This window comes from Hesperophylax consimilis, chromosome 12 (assembly GCF_061612785.1).
Source record: "Hesperophylax consimilis isolate HC1 chromosome 12, BYU_Hcon_1.0, whole genome shotgun sequence".
Taxonomy (NCBI): Eukaryota; Metazoa; Arthropoda; class Insecta; order Trichoptera; family Limnephilidae; genus Hesperophylax; species Hesperophylax consimilis.
This window is the reverse complement of record NC_142847.1, coordinates 20,952,732-20,977,823: the sequence shown is the minus strand read 5'-3', so window position 1 is coordinate 20,977,823 and position 25,092 is coordinate 20,952,732.

Here is a 25,092-nt window from a genome sequence, read left to right as displayed (position 1 = left end):
AACGAGAGGTTGAGCACACTCCATTGTCTGTTGCCTTGGGACTCCCAAGGGCGCTTTGGTTTTCTCTTTAGATGGAAACAGGGACCGCAGCATCCCTATCTATGTAAAGGCATACCACTGATAGATCCGTTATTACATCTGCTTCTATCTCACAAACGGGTCTTATACCTGAAAGAGAGGTTTCTATGGACTCAGTGGTAGGACCACGAAGGAATTCACAGAGAAATATAATTCCTTCTCCTTTTGCGGGCCCAACCAGAGAGTTTGATTCTGGGACCTTTGTTTAGTAAAGCTGAGAGGAGAGGTGAAATGGTTTTAGATTAATATTTATTATTGCGATGTTTTCTTTGAAGGTAAATAATGATTGGAAATTGTTAAATTAAAATATGATATAAGAGGATCAAAAAAATTCTAGTGTTCAACTTTGTAATTTAAAAAAAGTATGGTTATTGAAGTTCTGAACTAATTAGTTCGCCATTTCAGTACGTTGTATTTGTTACACAATGTATAAAGACTTTAAAAGTTTAGATTTGAGATGGTAACGATAAAAATAAATATTTAACCCTGTTTTTTTATTAATCCGGCAACATTGTATTTTGCATCTGGCAATGACATCCACAGAAATCGTGAATGACATCTACTTACATTTCTTCTTGTTATATGTAAAATTGTGTTTTTGTTCATAAAATTGTTAATTTACTATTATATTCGTATAACTCAAGTATTTATAAGTAGTACAATGACATCGATACATGTTATAAAATGTAAGTGTCAAAAAGTGGGGTTAAACGGTTAACCAAAATACAAATTAATTTCTATGGTCTATGTTTTATAAGAACTTCATCAAAGTAATGCTTTTAATAACATACATGCCAAATGCACGTGCTGGTAACCATGTATTGAAGAAAAAAAATCGTGTTAAAATGTGCAATCAATGCGTTAAAAATTTAATTTTTTTTTTGATGTTTTCTAGGAATTAAAAGCATGTACAATTTTATTTTATTGTATGACGAAGATAAAAAGTTAGATTTTTTTTTCTTCCGAATTCCTTAAATAAAACCGCTCTATTTTTTAAATTTAGAATTCCTCGAAAGTTTTCGACGTTTTGATTCAAAATGCTTGTGGTTAGCTTTTTTCAACTTTCAAAATTTAGACGTTAAAGTATATTTCAAATACAAACATCTAAAACGTAATTTTATCTGGTTTATAAAATGGCATTCGTTTTTATGACATCTTCAAACTGAAGAAATTATTTAACATATAATTCCGAGATTCTACTCGAAATTATTATTATTTCATATTAAGATGGGAAAACCCTAAAATAAAGCTGGAATCTCAAGTGAAGCAGCCCTGGTCTATTGGACAGACCTGCGGTTGAATTCGCCCTATCAAATCTCTAAAATAAAGTGGGAATCTTAACGAAATAAGTGATGAAGTAGTGTAAAAACAATATTTGGTGCGGCCCGGCGTAATGGAAGGACCTACGGTCGACTTTACCCCAGCAAGGGTTTATTTTAATTATGTTTCTAGAGGGATCCCTCGGGAAGTTACTAATTCAAAAAAAAAAACCATTTACAAATTTTTGAAACCGTTTTACATAAAATATTTTAATTGTAAGGTTCTTTTTTATTAATATTAAATATAAATAACTTACATCCGTACGGATCCCCCTAAAAAAAGATTTTAGTAATAAGTTGACCAGAAATAATTAAAATGTGAGCGTTGAGCAAACTCCCGTTATTATGGTCTTATGTTCCCTTAACACAACAGATAAACAACCCCATTTAGCTGGTTAATCAATGATACGACATGATGGATTGTTTAAATTTGGCTCTACATTTCCTAAAAAATAAAAAAATCATAAAATCGGATCAACGTCGATCGCCGGGCAAGATTTTCAGATCAAGGGCCTAAACACGAATCCAATCTAAATCACGCGTTGGCAGGAAAATTAAATGACACAATTCCAAATTCAAATTCAGTGGAGAAAATTTGGCACGAAACGTTGATGGAGTTTCGTTACAAAACGAATCTCTATGGAAATAGTCCAAAAACTTCTAAATTTGAAACCCACGGAAGGATTAATAATTTGTAATAGTTTGTTTTTAATTTTTATCTTAATCTTATTTCATGAATATGTGCTTTCGCCCTTGAAAGAGGAGGAGATTTCTAAACATCCCTCTGGGTTGGGGTATACGTATTTGCTTTAAATCGAGTAGTGACGGGTTCATTCCTTGTAGCTCAAAAAGAAATATACCAGTAAATCTCAAATTTTAATTTCAATTTTCTCAATAATTCTGTAGATTCAATATGAAAATTTCATGTTGTACTTATTGTCTATCTCAATGCGTGGTAAAAAATTAAATATTATATCCTGCAAGCGAGTAATGCGTTTTTTTAATTTTTTTCCAAATAAAATGTGGAGGTTTCGTACTTTAAGTTGCAGTGTTTCTCAAACTTATTAAAAAAACTCCTGTTTACGACAAAAAAAATAAGCACCAAAATGAAAAGCACACAGACGATTTTTTTTTGGTTTATGGTAAAATATATATTTTAAAAATGAATGTTGTATGTGTGCAAGGGCTCACCACTGGTTTCTTTATTACACAATTAATACAAATAATGTCACAAGCCCACAAACACTTATCTTCTTAATACATAAATAATCACATGTCACTGTGTTTGTACACGCTAATCTCCGAAACCGCCCAACCGATTTCAATAAAATTTTGTGAATGTGTATGGTGGGTTCCAGCTTGCCAATTTTCCAATAAGAATTTAATCATGGCTTTTTAATGTAATATTATTAATTTATAATGTAATTTAATATAATTTATCAATGGCTTTTCTAAAATCCGTATAAACAGGTCTACTTGTTTTCTTTTTCTTTAAAAGTATTGGTTATAAAAGTTTCATAGATAATTAAATAGGAAGGATTGCCTGAAATAAATCTTAACTGGTGAGGTGGTATACCAGGTTTTATTTGTGTGATTAGTGTGTTCAGTTTATTTTTATTTTTTCACATAAGTGTATTGTTTTTTTTTTCTTTCTAACACCGTATAGATTATATTTCTAGCTATGATATTAAGGGAGACAACGATTTTTATGAGATCAAATGAAATGTTTCGAAAAGCGAACAAAATGACTTGTACTAGCTGTTTGTTCGCTAAGCCTAACAAATTAGCCTTAGGGGTTACATATATTTATTTTTATACTATCTGCCTACCGGTAAGTTGAGGGGTACCTAAGGTTCTCGACTAGCAAGCCGAAGGTCGCGCGTTCAAATCAAACCCGGCGTGCGCATGTAAATTTTATTTGATTAATTTATGTTTATTCACAATTAATTTATTAAAAATAATATATGGTGTACTTGCGGCATGATCCAGAGTGGAAGATACTCTCAGTGTTGCCTTGGTGTAAGACCACCACAAGAAACGTTACTTGAAATAGCTTAAGTCGTATTTGGTGACCAGATTTGAATAGCCAGGCACTAAACAACCTTCCTCTTCCTCACCTCCTTCCCCTCCCCACTATCTTCAGTGTCACAACATACCCCAATTCACATGCCATGGTCTCACTAGTTCCAGACGGTTTGGAGCAGTTGGGACTCTTGAGAGGTATTCAAATAATAAAAAAATGTCGGTTCATAAATATTTTATTTCAGATACACGTTATTCTACACTGTTTTTGTTGTAAGCCCTATTACACCATTTTAAACATATAATTAAGAAGGAAAATAGAAGTGCCCTCGATACAAATTTTAATGGAAATAAATGTTCCATTTAGACCAATGGCCCAGGGCTCTGTCTCACTTACACTCGCCTATCGTAGATCTTCATCCCATTTGAATTCCACAAACACAATTGTGTCTTGGAAATTTAAGCCTCGATCGTGCAAATACTTAAATCACGAAACATTTACTGTCTTATTATTTTTTTTAATATGTTCCCAAAATTTTTTATTTATATTCTGTGTTCACATTAATAAATAAAATAATTTACTCCATTATACCTACTGTTGAAATCGACATAACATGACATTAATCGGTGTATGTTATGTATATTTATCTTTATGTTGTCCGATCATCTTTATATTTATGTACTACCTTTTTCTGTAATTAATAATAATTATTATTGATAAGTTTGACAATTTCATAATTCTGTTATAAAAAAATGCTACTAAGTTTGGAAATATCTTGTTAAATAAAGAAAAAAAATCCACTATTATTGTACACAGGCTTCTATTTTTATAATTTTGTAATTACCTACTGTTACCCGCTCTGTACTGTTTATGTTATGTTTTGTTATGTTTATGTTAGGTTTATTTATGTTACGTTTTGTTATGTTTATGTTAGGTTTATTTATATTACGTTCTGTTATGTTTAAGTTGTATAATCATCTGAATATTTATATTCTGTCATTTGCTTTATTTGTTTATAAGAAAAAATATAAATTGTGCATGGCCAAGTTCACCCTAAATGGTGAAAGCCAAAATAAATAATAAAAAAAATAACTCACGTATTCCATTTAATATGAGAGGATTTCATTCCTTTTAATTGGTATTTTTTTGGTATTGGTACTTTAAAATAAAATATTTACAATCTGGGCTTCATCATAAAAAAAAGTCAACGATGCGCAACAATCAACTAAAATTAAATGAAATTCAACCTATCTTCCTATTCGGCTAAAATATAATGCGGAGACACTGTTTGCTTTTGTTGTTGTAAACACGATTTGGTTGTTTGCACCCTGGGCATTTATTTCGAGTATTAATCCATTTGCTGTTTATTTAACTAATTGCAATATGCATTGTTAATATTATCAGATTATCGTGTTATAATGATTACAAACTGTTTGATGTCAATCTCTAGGGAATACATATTGATGGGAGTTATAATTACTCATCCACGCCCATCATTTCCTGGAACAAAAACATTTTGTATCACATTGTTGATTTACGATAGCGTAATTTCAGATGAATCAATAATATTTATTATACTTGTTATTACTATTCGGCTTTGTTAGTGTTTCAAATCCCTTCTTGTTTTTCAGCAATTAGAGTATTTGAAACGATTTGTCTTTTTTAAAAATAAATTATTAACTAGTATTCTAACGCATTCATAATATACTACTACTGTTTTTTTTTAAATTAACATTTTCACAATGGCAAAAAAACAAAATGTGTTAAAACGACATACTTACGTATTTTTAAATATTTTATTTTAAATATATATGGAGCTTAAACCGTGGCTTCCGCTCTTAATAAAATAAGTCATGACCCATCGGTAGTTTGTAGTATAATTAAACTAAATTAAATTTATTTTGTAACACTAATATATTTAAGAATATTTAAAAAAAAAAAAAACAATTTTCAAATTTGATAAAGCTTTAAACAAACGGCGTCTGATAGTAAGACAACTGGACTTGGACATATGTACCTAGACCTCCTAAGTACCTAGCATCTTCTTTCGAATCGTTGTACGAGGCCGCATTCAATACATTCAGTACGATTAGGATGGGAAGCTGGGAGCCATATAGAGGGAGCCGCATCGGGAGAGCCTCATCGGGGGAGCCGTATCTGAGGAGTCGTATCGGGGGAACCGTATCAGGGAAGCCACATCGGGAGAGTCGTATCGGGCGAGCACAGTATTACGAGGCGTTCAATTAAGTCATTGTTAAATTGAGCCGACGTTCAGTTGAGTTGTTCAATTGAGTCGAATATTTGAGTCATAAGAAAATATTGAGCTGGTACCGTGGCTCCTGCTCTTGACCCATCACTAGTTTGAAGTCAAATAAACAATTTTCAAATTTATAATAGTTTGGAGTTATCAGTCAATTTCCTTTGAAATGCGAAATAAACGGATATTTCAACCATTGCTTTTGACGTCAAACGAAATTAACGGATATTTCAAGAACTAATTTTAGCTTAGACGAGACTAACCTTTAGTTTATTGTGTTTAGATTTCTATCAATAAATTAATCTTACTCTAATGAAACAAAATTTACATACGACAATAAATATCACCGCTACTACCCATAATATTTTTCTTTTCAAAGTAAGAAACATCTGAAAAAGCTTTCTCAATTACTTCATTTGCCGCCAAAGATACTTTTCCCTCCATTGTTTAGAAAGGTAGAGGTAGTACTGAATAATTGCTGAAGATTTCTTTGTTGGGGCTCGGAGGTGGTTTTTTTCCCGATGCTTTCAAAGCAAACCTTTTACAGTAGCTTTTTCTGGAAAATTTCCGCGAATTGTCAGGAAGCTTCTCTCCAATAAAATTGTATTCTTTAGGTGGGTATTTGAAGTGTAGGGAAAGAACTCGGGGAAGTACTACTTTCTGAAATACAAGTATTTTAAAGCACTGAGGATGCAGAAGCCTTTTAGTTTCGAAATGTTTAAAAATGGAGTGGGAGAAGATACAACTTGTCAGCTTGGAACATACAAGTATTACCAGTAGCATTTAAATGTTTAAAAAATATTTTAATTACTAACCATCACGCCGTTTTCTAGCGGTGGTAGGCAGAGAGGACGGATCGCGAAATAACTCGATCTTGGCACACAAACTTTGCTACAGTCACATTCATACATCGTCTCAAACATACTCTTCTGTTATTTTAACTAGTGACTCAATAAACACAAGTATTTGGTCCACTTAATCGTGACTTGTTCCAAGGGCATCCACGACTTCTTATATCGTGCATATTAAAACTGATTTACAATAATAATGCCAGAAAAATCCAATGGTTACTTAATTTAATCTGATTGTCAAGGGAGGTATTTCCAATAACAGTTTCTCTAAAAATATTTACCCTCGCCTGAACGTTTTTTATTATAAAACATATATTTTACCTGAGTTTGCGGCGTTCTATGACATAATACCGCAGAGAGTTGGGGTTAGTTTTGTATACGATCTCGTGTAAGCAAATCTGAATTTGCTTCGAAACTTTATCTCTCAATCTAAGAAACATTTTACTCCCGATTTTTTACCCAAGTTTACGTAAAGTTGCATATTTTTGTAAAGAATGGAGAAATTTAGTAACTCTCTTCTATATAGGTACTACATTTCAGATTTTTCAAGTGGAAACCCTGCTAATTCAAGTTTCTGAACAATATTGAAGCAAAATTTGTAGGATTTAAGAAGGGAACATCAAAGTTCTACGTTTGATAATAAAAACTGATTGAAAACCTATCACATTATTACGTTGTTACTTTCATATAATTAAATTTGAAATATTAATTTTGATAACACATTTTTATTTTAACATGTGACCCTTAGGTATCCAAATGCTAGAAACTAGTGGAACTATGACATCCTCAATGTGTCGCTGAAGGAAGTGGGGAGGTGAAGAAGAAACAAAAAAAGTACCACTCTATTCAATCAGAACTTGACACTTAATGCTGCGTATACATTTGCGAACCGAAATGCGAGCGCGAAAGCAACAGCAAATGGCGTGAAACGCCGCTTGCGGCCAAAAACTCGACGCAAATATAACCGTACCTTAACATAGCCGCAAACCGTATTGAGCAATATTACTGGAGAAACTCGACGTAAATGTAACCGTACCTTAACATAGTCGCAAACCGTATTAAGCAATATTACTGGAGAAACTCGACGTAAATGTAACCGTACCTTAACATAGCCGCAAACTGTATTGAGCAATATTGCTGGAGAAACAAGACGTAAATGCAACCGTACCTTAAAATAGACGCAAACCGTATTGAGCAATATTACTGGAGAAACTCGACACAAATGTAACCGTACCTTAACATAGACGCAAACCGTATTGAGCAATATTACTGGAGAAACTCGACACAAATGTAACAATACATTAACATAGACGCAAACCGTATTGAGCAATATTACTGGAGAAACTCTACACAAATGTAACCGTACCTTAACATAGACGCAAACCGTATTGAGCAATATGACTGGAGAAACTCGACACAAATGTAACAGTACCTTAACATAGACGCAAACCGTATTGAGCAATATTACTGGAGAAACTCGACACAAATGTAACCGTACCTTAATATAGCCGCAAACCGTAGTGAGCTTACTGGAGAAACTCGTCGCAAATGCATGACTTTTGATTAACTGATTACTTTACACTAAAGGTTATATTTACTATAGCATGGAGAAAATACATTTTTAAATTAGGTAGAACAGATATAAAGAATGAATCTTTTTTAGGGATTTTATCTTCTCCCCGTGGATAAGGTATGATTACAATTAATCTTATCTAACACGAATAATTATCTTCTTGTTTGTTATTTTAACACTTAAACCCCCAATCTGGTGGCATAAAAAGAATCAGAACAATGAATTCTACAGAATCGTCAATATTTTACGAACTAACGTAATAAAAGTTGATAACGATAGATACGACTGAAGTTTATTCATTGTCAGTAGGTTCGGGATTTGTTTTAACATCTTAAGATATGGCTTTTTATTCGTTCAGCCGATTGAACGGGAGAATTTCCTTATTTAAGGAGCTTTTCCACCACACTGATCATTCGTAAACCATTTAGAAAAGTTTTTTACTGAACATAAATATATGAGTAATTGCGATAGCGAATCTAATAATGTAAGAAAGCAATATTATCATTTGTCCTAAGTTTGGAAATATCTTTTTTTACATAAATAAATGAATATTTGTAGCGTTGTGTTTTCACCATGTTCCAGCAGAGGGAACACTTCAGTGCCTAAATGTTATCTTCTGAGAGGAATTTTAGGTAGTTTTTTTAAGGAAAGGAAGGTTTGAACCTAGAAGGTATAGAGAGATACGAGAAGATACCTATTTTGTACGAGAGACGAAACAGAAAAGCCTTACTTGAGAAATGCACCACTTATTCCATTGTAGAGCTGTGTCGTTAAATTACTGGTAGAAGAGACCTAGCATTTATACCCAATATCCACAACTTCGAAGTCTAAGACTTCATCACTGCAATGAGAAACATTTTTTTATTTTATTTTTGATAACTTGATGAGTAAAACCTCAAATTGTAATATTTAATTATTAAAGATAGTAATAGCAATATTTGGAATGAAAATTTAAAAAATAAAAATCAGAAAAAAATAGGTCGCATCTAGGACTTGAAGGTCCTGGGTTAAATTCCTAGATGCGACCGTATCTTTTTCTCATTTTTTGTTTTATTTTTAAATTTTTTTTCTTTATTTATTTTTTATTTTTATTTTTTAGTTAAAAATTGCTAAAATTATCTTCAGTAAACATATTTCTTTTTACAACGTTAAATTATACAAATTCCATTAGAAAACATTATTCATTTCCTTCACTTTTGAATTACTTATTGTTGTGTAAAAATGCAAATTTAATGATGGAAGATTTATTTCAATGAAGTCTCAAACGTCGACCAAATTTTCAAGTTGTTGACAAAACGCTTTAATAAAAATCTAACTTTCAGTGTGACATCGTATCAAAGCAATGTGTCAAATTTAAATGTACTTTTCAAAAGGTTAAATTGCAATAAAGAATCCTTTGAGAAACTTTCGTCGTTGATTTCTTGGTTCGTTTGATAGCAGACTGACTTCACCAAGGCAAGGGTATAAACTTTTTTATAAAATATATTGTTTTAATAAATATACAGTTCGTACCTCCACGGAGATTTTATAATCTAATCAAAGTTCTTTTCAATTATAACGTTGTTCGCGTAAGTGTGACTTTAAATGTTCAAATTACTATTTTAAATTTATTAAGGGTGCTATGCGGTGTTGTAAACAAACGTCAGTAAGGCCAACATTACTGGAAAACTCTGAAATGTAAAAAATATTGTACCAAATAAAAAAATATAAAAGCGTTGAAACAAAGAATACCTAACTCTAATCGCATATTTAATATTATGTTGAGTACTATACTAATTTATATTAAAGGTTTTTATGTCTGTATATATTATAATTTATGTATATTTTTATTTTTGGTTTAACTGAAAATTGAACCTTCCTTGTGACTGGAGCTTAATTTTTGTGAACTTCAGTGTAATAATGTCTTTTAAAACAAAAACAATAAAATGGCTTGACTGAGGAATAAACCTCTCTCCCTAAGGACTAGTGTCAACTTGTATAATGTTTTATTTATTTAAAATTACAGTTATACATATGAATTAATTTTGCATTTTATCGTGAATATAAAACAAACCATTTTAGTTCCATTAAAATTTTTGTATGGTTACATATTAGGAAGCAAGTAGATATTAAAAGCTATTCAAGTAAAAAATGAATGAAAGGAATCTCTACAAGCAATGAAAAAAAATAATACAAATTGAAAATATCTCCCGAGTAAAAATAAATGCCGCCAACGGGAGATATTTTCAATTTGTATTAGTATTTCGGATGACTAATTATTGCTTATAATTATTTGTTATCCTTTATGCTATGCATAAAACCTTGTCTTATAAACGTTATTTATCATTAAAAAAAAATAATAATATTTGACAAGTCAAAATTATTTCACCAATAAATGAAGATATCATATGTCTCGACGCCATCTAGTGGGAAATTTAGCACTAACAAAGCCTTTCCTACAAAAATAAAGTTGGTTGTTTACAGGTGAAAAAATATAATAAGCAGTAATTGTTGATTCAATTTCAGTGCCGGCAACCCGGGCGTTTATTTATTATTAGTTATGTACATACATGATTTTTCTCCTTACCCTCCTCACTAGACAAAGTCTGTTCTGAGGCTGGTAACTAACAATTTCTAATTACATAAAAACAAATAAGTGGTAAAGAAAAAAAAAAAAAAGAAATATCTATATTATAGTAAAAATAATAATAATAAAATAAGAGGAAAATCAGAATTTAAAAACAGAGTACAAAAAAGAAAATATATAATTTTAGATATTAAGAATATTACTTATCTCTCTTCTTTCTTTGACATTCAACCAGTTTAAAAATCTTTTGAATACCCAATTCAAATTATTAGATGCGACGTAGGTCTTTGTTTGGGCTACAAACTTATTGAATATATGTGGTGCCAAGTAAGATTCATGTTTTTTTGCAAAATTCGATTTGATATATGGTACTTGTAGTTGATTGTGTGTGTTTGCTCTTGTGTTTTGCGAGTGAGTTATGAAGTGTGGTGATATTTTTATGCAGTTTTTGTAGATGATCTTCTTTATGAATAGTTTATTTATGTCTAATAGGTTATTGTTGATCATTAGCTGTTCTGTCGGATGTAGATAAGGCTTTCTTAACATAATTCTGATTATTGTTTTATGATTAATTAATTGAGGTACTAGTACATATTGAATCTTTTGGCGGGTTGGAAATAAGCCGACATAGCTCAGTGGATACAGAGCACCTGACCGGACATCAGATGGCACGGGTTCATTTCCCGTTGGCGGCATTTATTTTTACTCGGGAGATATTTTCAATTTGTATTAGTATTTCGGATGACTAATTATTGCTTATAATTATTTGAAAAAATAATTGTTTAGAATTAAGCAAATTGTAGGGTTAGTTGGATTTTAAACATTTTATGAGTGAATTGAAAAATATCAGTATCTCTTAGGGTTTTGGAAGATTTTGCAGATACGTTAAAGTAAAAAGTTTTGTAAGTATTTTGATTTGAAGTATTATGTAATAAATAAGAAATTCGATCGGTACATTTTAGTTAGGTAATAGCTGTAATGTCATCCAATTTTAGAAATATGCGTATATGTCCGCGCGTGTCTTGTTGTATTGTGTATGCATGATTGCCACCAAAAGTTGGCAGAATCAATTGTGATCGACAACGAGTCTATCTGCCAAATTATTCAGCTCGATTGAATGTCAGGAAGTAGGTTAATTTCCATTTCAAAATTTGCATTAAATCCTCACCGAAAACAAAATGTTAGAAATTTCTGATTTTAATTTTAGTAAGGAATAAATAAACATATCAACGGAGCTGGATTTATTTTCAAGCCAATTTAGCTTTTGGACGGGGAAAAAAAATTAAATTCAATGAATTGTGTTAGAAAATAGTCAATTTGGTCCGCGTATCAAAGGTTTAGTCAGCCTGCCAACGCACACAGAAACCTTGCACTACAACAGGCCAACACAAGTTTGGCACCAGCGTCCTTTCCTCTGCTCGTTCTGGAGCGAGGCGGCTCGGATATGTGGAATAAATTGCCACCGTCTGTGTTTCTTGTTATACACTTGCTACTGATATGCTCTTAAAGTTCCGGGCATCTCAGTGCAGTTAAGAAACAATAATATTACTGCCGGATATGCGCTGTACAATCTGTACATAGTTTACAAGTCGTTTTATGTACAAACTAATTTCTCTTGTATAAGGTATCTGGAGATTGGATTTACGTTTATTAGTTGTGTTTTACTAACGGATTAATTTATATTAGAAATATTATATCGCTAAGTGGGTCTGATATAATATATACAGGGTGTAACGGGACGTGGGTGCTAGACAGATCTTGGCCAGCAATAATTACTGAACTTATTTGGAGCAAAAAATGTAGATGTCATTGTGATGTCGTTGGCAACAGTTTTATTCAATAGAGACCAATAACAAAAAATTATTACGACTCCACCGACAAGTATTTTAAGACCACTCTAATACCCGGTAAGCTTCATGCCGCAGAACCGTGCAGTAAGTGTTGGGGAGTGCTGTTCTTATGTTGCAACCGGCAGAAGAACCTGTGATTGAAAAAAATAAACAATTTGCAATTAACCACGAATTTTTATTTTTTTACATTTCAATCAATTTCGATTTAACCAAGCTTCTTCAGGATATGATAATAAACTAATTACGCACACAGAGTTACCGAATATATATAGGGGGAAAAAATATTACAAAATGCAAAAGAACAATACTAAACAGAGACAAAATATTTGAAAGAGACAGCAAATCGATAATAAATAAGTGGGAAGGAACATGAATAAATCTCAAGTAAATATTCAAACAACAGTTAATGGATTACGCCTTGTGTATTTTAAAATCTTTATGAAAGTTATAACTAGGTATAACAAAAATAATACACTCTTTAAGCTGGATTTAGCTTAAAATAGAGTTTTGTTTCTTCTTTGCTTAAATTATTTTGCTCTTCTTCGTCATAGAACTAGAAGTAAGTGTAGCGTCTAATATGAATGCCACACAAGGATAAAAGAGTTCTAATATCTTCCAACTGTCCGGAGCCAGCGGAACTATGGCATAATAATTATTGAGGTAAATCATGAGGGTGAAGGAAATGGGAGGGAGGAAGATGTGAGAAAGAAACGTGGGGAAGTAACGTAAACGTAAGAAAGAAAGTTGAAAATATAAGCAACCAATTAAAAACAAAATATTTATGTTATAGAACAACTGATTAAAATTCATTAGGCACTAGGCCAATCTCATCTACAACATTATGGTCTAATCGCTTGGGGAAGTTCATGCGATTTCACACCTAAACCAGTCGTCTTAGCACAAAATGCGATTTTGAAAATTTTTATGAGTCCCTATCAGAACTCCTACAGATTTTTAATGCCCTTAATGTAATGTTTTTCAAACAATTAAATTAAAAATATATTTTAATTTGCGCTTTCAACAACTAGGATAAATTTACATATACAAACGTGGGACGATTCACAAGATCCCCATTACAACATACATTCCACAAACCTACAACTAAAAAAAATTTTGGACAAAGAAAAATTAAATTTTTCTCTATAACATCATTTAACATCCTTCCTCTTGCAATAAAAACCTTGAAAAAATAACCGACATCAATATAAGTATTAAGATATGGAGTATGGACACGAGAAGGAAGAATATAGTTACAATGTTTCACTTTTCTTCTAAATACTGCTACATAATTTTCCTCTTGTTACATTTTAACATACTTACTTTAAAAAAATCAACATAAGTACTTACAAAAAAAAACTTGACGTAATTTATGATTCATACACAATATTGTACAATATAACCTTAGAACGGGGTACCCCAGTTAATTAACATTTTTTCGACCTAAAAAATAAACTCGAAAAAAAAATCTGGCTATTCAGACCTGAATACCAAATACGGTCAATGCCATTTAAAGCTACGTTTTATTTCTGAATGCTGATTTTTCACCATGAAATTGGTGTGTTTACCACACTGGAACGTGCAGCACATAAAAATACTAGATACCGATATTAAATTATGTTAATATATTTTAAAATAACACTAATAATTAATTAAATAAATTTTATTTGCCCACGCCGGAATTCAAATCCTCGATCACTGGATTCATAGTCGAGAATCTCAACCACAGAGGTCATAATATCAGGTTGTTGAATAAAACCTTGTTATTTTATAAATTTTACAAGTTGTACAATTATAAAAGATTTTATCTGTATCTGTCCTATTGATTGAGCGTAGCTTAGTTCTGTTTTAACTCGATTGTATCATGAGCCTGTATTTTTTTTTCGGTTACGAAAATCTGTCAATTCAAGCAAGCCTTATTTTGACTAGCTGGATAACTTTGACTAGACAGTTGAATGATTTGCGTTTTCGAAAACCTGCCGCATTTACTTTATTTTTGAAGCAAGCCCTACTTTGACTAGATGGCTAACTCTGCGTGAAGAAAGTTCGAAAAAAATATTGTCATTGACTTGGTGACGTTTCTTTGGACAAACTGTACAGTTCATTTTTGGGAAATTTTAAAAAATGTTACATAAAAATTATATGATTTATGAGAAAATTCTGGTTTTGATTTATTAAATAAGTGATAATAAGAAATATTCTTCTTTGGCCGCGAGGTGGTAATCTTTTTAGTAACATGTTTTTTATCTGTTTCGTGTGGTGTACGTGGAAGTTTTTACTGTTGCGTAGTTTATCGCTAAATAAGTATATAATTACATAAACTTAATTAGTGTTAAAAAATTGATGATAAAAATTGAAACATCATCTAATAATAATTAACTTGTTAGTTTGACTTGAATAATGTTATAGTGAGACACTCGTTTATGTAAGGTAGCATCTGCTCACATTTCCGCACTCCGATAGCTAAGCCGTCAGACATTGCAAACCTAATTATTATTTGTATCGCGTAGAAATTAAATTAGCTGTCGCGTAGCGAAGATCACGTCTTACCCTACACACAACATATATAAATAAATAATATTTTCATGCTCACCGTACCGAAGAATTAAAACCGATAGAAAAACAAAAAAAATGTATTGAGCGGATTTCATAGATACCGTCGTTGACCTGCGCTAATTTGTCAGTGACCCGGTGAGTGACCTTTGCGGCCGTGGTGAGGGCCCGTTCACACCGGCCAGGGACAGGGAACCGGGGCAAACAAAAACCTTTCAGGACCGCTTTGGTCTGGAGGGCGTTAATAAATTATATCGGCTGCTGCGCGGGCGCTTTCATAATTGAATTTTTGAACAGCAAGCCGGCAAAGGTGATAGTGAACTCACAAGGGACGGAACAATACGGCGCTTTGAACCGTAAAAACGTAGAATCTTTGAAAAGATTTAAACATGAAATACACGAGTTGTTCATGGATTGCTGCGGAGAGTACGTGATTTAAAAAGGAATCAGATTGGTATTGTGAACACCGGGCAATTTGTATTGTATGTAGCTACGAAGTGTTCAAGCTGTGGCGCTTTTTGGATAAAGTACATAGGTACTTATTTATGAATAAAAAATATAAGGTGGTAGCTTTGGTACCGGACTTATAGTAGCGGCTTGACTTTTATATGTGATTACCGCAAAAGAGCCCCAACTTCTCCCGACCATCACAATGAGACTATGGCATCCTTAATAATTGTGGTATATGGTGAGGCTGAAGGTAGTATGAAGAACCTGGCGATTCAGGTGTGGACACCAAAACGGCTAAAGGTATTACAAGCAAGATTCCGAATGGTGGTATTTCTTCAGGAACTGCCGCAAATATGCTATTTATTATTTTTAATTAATACACTGTGAAACAACACAAATTAATAAATTTATGTAATTTACATTTAAAATTTATTAATTTATGTTATTATTTCGTTTCAATATCTAATTTTTTTCCTCCTTTGGTGGTCTGTCTTATCAGGGCTACTTTTACCTTGTAAACTGTAGTTGTACAAACTGGTACCAATTTACCTGGTAACAACCATATTACTTGGTTTTGAAGCTACAATTAATAGCGTCCCGAATCAATTATTTAAAAATTAGTCAATCTTTTGTTTGCAGCTCCTCATGATGTGAGTGAGGTATTGAATTGAAAAAAACTCTTCCATAATTAAAATAATGCATGACCAAAGATACTAGAATGCGACTAAAGTAAATAATTTTCTGGGTAGACAGTTATACCTACAATTTTAAGGTGCCTTTTGTAAAATATTTGTTTTATTCCTAGACCTAGTACTTCGTTAAGCATACCTCAAATAATTTTATTCCATCCCCCCAGATATACCAATCACAGTTCTCAGAATTGTTTGATTTGCCTCGCGTTAGCAACTTTTTATTGATCAGATATTTTAATGTAATACAGTAGGTAATATAATTGTTTTAGACCCCAGCTTCTAATTACTTACTGCTCGTTACTAGTTTTTTTAACTAAAAATAAATACTAAAATTTGGGAGCGGGTTGGGGAACCATTTATTGGATAACCAACTATACCTTGCTATAGGTCACCCCAATTGGTTCTGAGGCTTGGTGTTTTGGAAAGGGTGACCGGGTTCATCGGATGAGGTGTGTTTAGGCCAACTAGCTGCGTTCCATGCCAGATCGAGAGACGGTGGTTTGGGGAGACCCTTTGACTTCTCCAACTGGTCTCTCGACCCATCGCCTTGTCCCACAGTGGAAAGAATAATATATTTGTATGGCCGTTACTCCTGGATACACTGATCCCTAGATTGCTACACAACCCTCATACCCTTTACCTTCGCAGATCTTTATCCTTCTCTTTCTCCTTCATTTCCTTAAAAAATACTCTCCACACAGCATACGCAAAAATGACATAGGCTCTGAGGGAAACTTTTTTCCTCAGAGCCTCATGTGTGGGGTTAATTTAAAAAAAAACAAATAAACTGGTAAAAAATTCTACATATTTTATTATATGCGAATTATTACACTAGTATCAATTAAAAAAAAAAATTAACGGATAAATTGCTCTAAAAAAATTATGATACTGCCAGCCGAAGAATTGAGATAATTAATTAAATATAGAAAGAAATATTAATTTGTTTGTACTTCGATACCGCAAGGAAAATAAAATGAATTACTTTTCATTAAATAGAATAGTAATAATTTTAATAAAATAAAATAAAATACTTTTTGTTTTTAAACCACGAGTTTTTAATAATTTTTATAACCGACCGGTTTCGCTTTACTCAAGCATCTTCAGGTACAAATTATTACTAGACAAGAAGTACAAAGTGTGAGGTTATATATAAAAAATTGAGGGAGACAACATGATATAAATATAACAAACACAGAAAAATCATACAATACACAAGTACAAAAGACATGGGAAAAACCGAAAGATAATTATGTAGACTAATGGATTAAAATAATATATATGGAGAGACAAAGCATCAACTGACATGGTGATAGGGAGAACTTGGACTTTTTTAATGGTTTATTGGAAACAAACTTAATATTGGACTACTTGATATATCTAATTGATTATTAAGAATAGGACTTTTGGTTTTTACAGCTTTTTTTATTTCCAGTGCTTCAAGATTATTGAGTCATTGAATAATTTGTACCCTGAAGATAGTTGAGTAAAGCGAAACCGGCCGGTTATAAAAATTATTAAAAACTCGTGTTTTTAAAACAAAAATTATTTTATTTTATTTTATTAAATATTTTAAACCACAAAGTGATTGCTTTCTACAATAATAGTAATAATTTTGTTTATAACTACGAATTATTACGACCGGCCGGTTTCGCTTAACACAAACATCACCAGGTTTCGAATTAAATTAATTAAAAATACATTCTGTATGCTTATATATAAACATAAAATAAGACAAAATATAACAAAATGTATATATAAGTTTGAGAGTATATAGCATAGTATAATAATGTAAGTAAACTTGAATGATTTTCGGCATATTATGCCAAGTTTTGCAAAACGTCTTGAGTGATCGCACGGCAAAATATGGCATTTTTATTTAACTTAAATTATTTGAATTTTTTCAAACATTTCCGCGTATTACAGTTTTCATCGGTAAAAGCTAATTTAATGCATTAAGATTTGATCAATAGATGTTAAAATTTCACCGTTCAAAGCTTAAAGTAGACTGCTCTAGTTATATCTGAATTGAAGTTTGATTACAAACACTGGGCTGTAAAATGATGCAAATGTTTATCACATATTTACATACCAGTGTATTCGTAATGCAAGAGGATGGATAGAGAGAGACCTGCTGTACAGGGCAAGATCTGAACACACCTCTACCGATGAACTTTGGCAAACCTGCCAAAGTTCATCGGTTCATTACCTGTCACCAAACGTAGCAAACCACTTTGGCTGACCTATGGTAGAGGTTGGTTATCCAATAAATGGTTTCAAAATAATTATTTAAAAAAGTAACTAAAAAGTGGGTGTGTCAAGCCTACGCAAGACAGAAGTGAAACTTCTAGTTTCAGCTGATGCTTGGCGTGGCGCAGTTCGCTGGTGTCTGAGAGAGAGGAAAGAAGAGAAGAGAGAGAACGTTCGTGAGCGGCTCCCCCACCTCAACAAGGTTTCACTTCAAAAATGCCACAGCCGAGAATCGAACCTCGCTTAACTGATTGAAAGCCAACCACGCTGAGCACCAACTGTAAGCAAAGCCGCATAAATTGATTATATTATGTAGGTTCTGAAAATATGAGAGCTTGTTATGTTTTATAATGTTACCTACATCACACCCAAAATATAATATATTTTTAAAAATAATGTACAATGTACAGAAATAGAATCCCACACAAGATCGCGTAGTGCGCTCTAGCGAACGGATATTTTATCAGAGGGAGATAGTTTTAATTTTTTTTTCTGTAAATTATTACATATTATCAAAATAAATAAATTAATTAAATAAATGTAATACAATTATCATAATATACGGATTAGATAATAATTTTAATCCAACACAATAACGCAAAGCGCGCTCTAGCGGAGTAATGTTTTATCACAGTGAGATAAGTGTTTTTATTATTTTGCAATATTATTTTCTTTTAAAAAATGTTCTGACCTACTAAAAAATAAGATATTGAATGAAAAAGGCGTTAAAAACAAAAAAATAATGTGCGATGGCCGAGAATCGAACTCGGATCAACTGCTTGGAAGGCAACTATGCTGACCATTACACCACCAACGCCAGTTGTCGGGATGAGCTAAGAAGCATTTATATGTTACTTCAAAACTTTGACTAGATCAAATGAACTTTAATCGGTGGTGGGGGTACCCGCATTTTCGTTTCGGTCATGAGTCGGTTTTACTCCGGTCCTCGAAATTGCATGACGCGCGTAAAGAAGTTTCACTTCAAAAAAAAAAAAAAAAAAATGAAAACTTTTTTATTCGCCATTACCACTCTCCAGTTAGCAGGATTATAAGTACTTATTAATGAACAGTACTCACGCGCTCGATTGGGTTTAAATTGGCAATGTGAATATTCAAAGAGTTCATATACGTAAATTGAAGGATTAATTGGAAAGTTTTTTTCACATAAGCTTTGATCGTTATTGAACCATTATTAGCAGATCACATGCGGTTGGAGAGATCTACTTTCGAATTTAGGAGCTTTTGAATTTTAAAATGACACTGTTTTCATGTTACCATTATTGGGAAATGAAATTGAAGCTGTGATAACATTTTAAGGTTCGATTTGAGAACGAAAGCTGTTATATTAAAATTAGTCCAATTTTTATAATAACATTCTGGATTCCAGGCTGAAAGGAGTGGAAAAAGATGGTGAAGACTTGTAGATAAGTACCTGGATTTTGATATTCTGATCTGGTTGTAGCCATTTCAACCAAAACGTTTCGATTGTATTTCATGATGGTAAATAACACATCTGCCCTGATGATGGACACTGCAATGCTGTCCGAAACGTTGGCTAAAGAAGGAGTTTGCGCAACACGGCATAACACCCCAAAAACAAATAACAAAAATACTTTTGGCCGTGAAAATCTTAAATTATATTTTCATGATGGTATTTCACAAGGGCGTTACTGAGAGTATCTACCACGCTGAAAAGTATTTTCAAATAATAAATTATGACTTCTTCTAAGACAGCAAACTTATTTTGTGGCACCATTTTAATTGAAATTAATAAAATACTTCGTTTTTACCACTTTTATTGTTTATTAACAACATGTTTCATGAGCAACGCTCACTTCTTCAGGGTTTTTTAATAAACACTAAAAGTGGTAAAAACGAAGTATTTTATTAATTTCAATAAATTATGAAAATATGTAGGTGAATTACTCACATACATACCAGAAAACCTGTACTGACTTTTGAAAGTAGGTTTTCCTAGCACTTTTTGGCTTATTCCGAGCTCAATGCGAAAACCCATTATTTAGAGTAGGCACTTTCATCACTATGAGCATGAATCCAAGCAGTCATTGAACTGCCATTCATTTTCCAAAAAAGGTACACATCCTTTGAAATCCTTTGAAAAGCCGGGATTTCCTCCTTATGCATTATTGGTTTCCTAATTTTTGGGGTTCTTTCTAAATGTATGGGTTGAATTTTCATTACCGCATTATGTCGGTTTTATGCAGAATGTGCATTTAAGGTTAATTTAAATCAGTGATCCGAATATAGTTATCACTAAACAATTTTATCAACATGTTTGCTTAGCGACAATTAAATGGATTTAAACCCCTTTATAACGTTTTTTATTTATGTACTTATAAACAATTCCATATTAACATTAAAACAATATATTTACAACTCTTTGTATTCAGGAGGGTATTACGTGGCTAAATGAATCAAAGAGTATAATCGGACATTAAAATTTTTCTCAACAAGTGTTTTTCCTGTAAGGGTTATTCCCTGGAATCTTAAGGATATTCGCTAATATCTTATGTAAAAAATGTCTTATTACTGTTGGTTTGGTAATAGTTCATAAATTTTAACCAAAAAAGTATAACTTTATTTTTTTATTTCATAATGTTCCGAAGTGGATTTGGCTTAAGAAATCATTTTTATCTTTGGTAAGTTTTCCAAATTTTGAATTGCACCACCGACAACTTATGTCTTAATAAATTGATCTCTTATGTAAATTTTAAAGAACTTAAATTATAATCTGTAAAGAAAATCTAAGCCCCACGATCAATTTCAAAAGATAAGGAAGAAAATTGGTCTTTGCAAAAAGTTGATTTTCTTTTTCAAAATTCCCCTCCAACAACTTTTCCCCTTAAGCATTTTTTAATGTTTAAAAATATTTTTGTGAAAAGTTTTTACGCCACAGGCACAGTTCCTAAGTACATATAGGAAAATAATAAAAATTATCTTTATTATTCCTGTAATTATTATGAAATTTTTACAAAATCTGTTGTAACCCTGAAGTATTTTAATCATTAATCTATAGCAACGCGTTATTATTTTATTTTTTTATTTATTAAAAGTATACAATACAGAATATAGTATATTATATAAAGCATTGTACTCCCAGGAGTTAATAAACTCATTGCGGGAATGATACGCATTACACGAAACATATAGCTGTATGTATTAAATGGACATATGATGGGACATACACAACATTATTATTTCAGATAGTCATTAATAAGATGAAGTTTGAGCATGTTTGTTTGGGTCTTTTTACATTGACTTGCACATTTGATCTCGTTGGGTAGTTGATTATATTTTGTGTGAGCTATGTATTCTAGGGATCTTAGTCCATATTTTGTTGATTTGATTTTTGGTATATGTAGTTTGTTGTGATTTCTTGTGTTGTGTTGGTGTACGTCGTAATTGTAATAGAGTGTAGTGTTGGAATGTGCCGAGTGTTGAATTACTTGTAATATAGTTTTCGTTATTTCAAAAGTGGGAATGGTATTAAAAGGAAGTATTTGGGTGTTTCTGTAGATGTCTTTGACATGTGTGTCCCAAGGTAAACTGAAAATATTTCGCAGGGCTCTATTTTGGACGACTTGGACTTCTGAAATCATTTTTTTTGTAGCGAATCCCCAGATTCCGGCGAGATATATTAGATGTGAGTGAATCATAGCATGGTAAATCGATTTTAATAGAGAGGGAGGAAGTAACCCGCGAAGTCTATATAAAACACCAGTTATAGGAGTAATTTTGGATGGAACATGTTTAAATTGGTGATTCCATGTGAGTTGTGAATCAATGAAAAGGCCAAGATATTTTGTAACATCAGCCCTTTCAAGGCGGTTATTATCAAGACTTATATTAAGACTTACATTTTTTTATTTGCAAACAGTATGTAATGTGTTTTTTTTATGTTTAGGCTAAGTTTGTTTAATCGCAGCCAGTTTGCCAGGCAAGCTACATCCCTTTCCATTTCCTTTTCAAGTTCGTTTAAATCATTATTGTGATAAAAAATCACTGTGTCATCTGCATAGAGTTGTATTGTACCCTTAAGTCCCCATTTAGCAATATCATTTATATATATTAAAAATAGTAATTGTCCAAGTACGGAGCCCTGAGGCACGCCACATTTTATCGTTCCCATGCTGCTTGTCCCTTTTCCAAAAAAGGTCTGACAGTGTCGGTTAGAGAGGTAGCTACACAGTAACTTCAGGGGAGTGCCTACTATGCCTATGTGTTCTAGCTTCATTAGTAGTATCCCATGGTCAACCGTATCGAAAGCCTTTTTTAAATCTATAAATAAGCCTGCAGCATGCTTACCCTGGTCTATATGCTTTTGGAGGGCGTATACAAAATCGAAGGCAGCACATTTTGTGTGAGATTGGTTTCTGAATCCATACTGTTGGGATGCGAGTAAATTGTTTGATAGGAGATATTTAGTGAGCCTAAGCTTAATAACCTTTTCAAAAACTTTAGAGACGACAGAGAGGATGGATATAGGACGGTAATTAGAAGGATTTTTTTTGCAATCAACTTTTTTAAATCGGAATTATTTTTGTTTAATTCTTTAGTTGATCTGGGAAGATTCCACTATCCAGGGATTGATTAATAAGAAAAACAAGGTGGTCAGCTAATATATCTTTGCAAAAGTTCAGGTACACTGGTGTAATTCCATCTAAACCTGGAGATGCATTAGACTTTAGTTGAGAGATGATACTGAGAACTTCTGTTTTATTTGTTTTGGCCATGTATAAGGACTGGATTGCTTTTTGATCCGTGTTTATAGTGATAGAATCATCTGGATATGATGCAATTGTAGCTGCTAAGTTTTCCCCAACTGATATAAAGAAGTTGTTAAAAGTTGAAGCTATCTGTGTTGGGCATGTTATTTCTTCATTCTTAATGAGAAGACATTCAATTTCATCTTTCTGAGGTGTCGAGCTATTTGTTAGAATTGCATTTATTATTTTCCATGTCTGTCGCGAATTACGCAGGTTTTCTTTAAATATAGTCGTGTAGTATTTGGTTTTAGCATATCTTCTATAGTTGGTAACTTAATTTCTTGTTTTATTTCTCAGTGCTGTGAATATATCACTTTGCTGATTTTTTTTCCAGATTTTAAACGAATTGTTGCGCTGTTTGATAAGTGCATTTAATTTTGCATCAAACCATGGAGTATTACCCCTCCGTTGGTCTCTTATGCGTAACTCAGATTTATGTTGGGATGATTTTATTGCTGTTTTGATGTATTCATTAAAATTATTATAGTTTTCACTGGCATTACTAAAGTTGTGGGATTCTACATATGTTTTTATCGGTTTTGGTGTTGTTTGAAAAAGAATGTATTCTATTATTAGTGTGATGTTTCAAGCTGTTTTGGTAATGTTATGATCACTTAGGTAGGCATCTATATTTGCAGTAGTTGAGGAAATATTTTGTCTGTTTGAGATGATATGGTCTATTAGAGAAGTAGAGGTATCTGTTACTCGTGTAGGATAGGATGTGTTACATATGAAACAGTTGTATGAGTCTAGCGTGAGTAAGAAAGAATTTTCACTACAATGTTTTTCGATAGTTGTAGCATTTAGTGAATGGTGCGTGTAGAGAATCACCCCTCCTCCTCTTTCATTGGTGCGAGACGCAAATGTACTTTGGTAGCCATCGATGTTGAAGAAGCACTCCTCACCATCTTCCAACCAGGTTTCAGATATTGCAAGTACGTGTACAGTGGGTTTGATGCTCTTTAAAGGGTCTTCAATCTCGTCAATTTTATTTTTGATACTTCTCGCGTTAAGATACATTATTCGAAGGCTATTTTTTATTGGCTTATAGTCTTCAATTTTCTCATATTTGTATTCATTTATACTGGCCTGGGTCCCGGATGCTGTAGTTACAGTTGAGTTAGCCATAGTCAACTCTCTCCATTGTGCGTGACATCATTATGGTACGGTAGGGGTAGTCCCTATCGTTTGATCTGTGTTTTGGTGCCTCAATTTTGCCTTTGGCCATTTTAAAGCAGTTCCAGCAACGGAATTCTTCTTTTTGTTCCTTTTTTGTGCAGTCAGATGATTTGTGTTCACCAGCACAGTGTAGACAACGATCTTTTGATTCAGTACATCTCGCGGCGGAGTGACCGTATCCCATGCATTTATAGCACTGCATGATTGGGCAGCTGTCTTCGACTCGGACTCGCTGGATATACTATATTAGAATAATACGAGCCATTTGCAATGCCATCTAGAATCTTCGAAACTTCTAGTAAGGGCAACGCGTATTACACCGCCCGCATGGCGTCGAGGACCGAACTATCACCTTTTATCTACAAATTTCCTCACCTTTTATCTCCACTATCTACGGTTTAGAGCATCGACCAGTGAAGATTCGCCACCGTTTATCTCCACCGCCACGGTGTCGACCATCGTCTTCAGAATATCCACTACCATGGTGTCAACCATCGGCCTGGAAGAGTTCGTCATCCATCATCTCCACCAAACACGGTGTCGAGCATCTCACTGGAGGACAAGGAAGATCTACGATCTTCTCCGCCAGCTGACCATCATTATCATAAGAAGTCTCCGCCTGCTGCGCATCGAGCACAGATCACTGTCTACATAATAAAGTTCCAGTGAT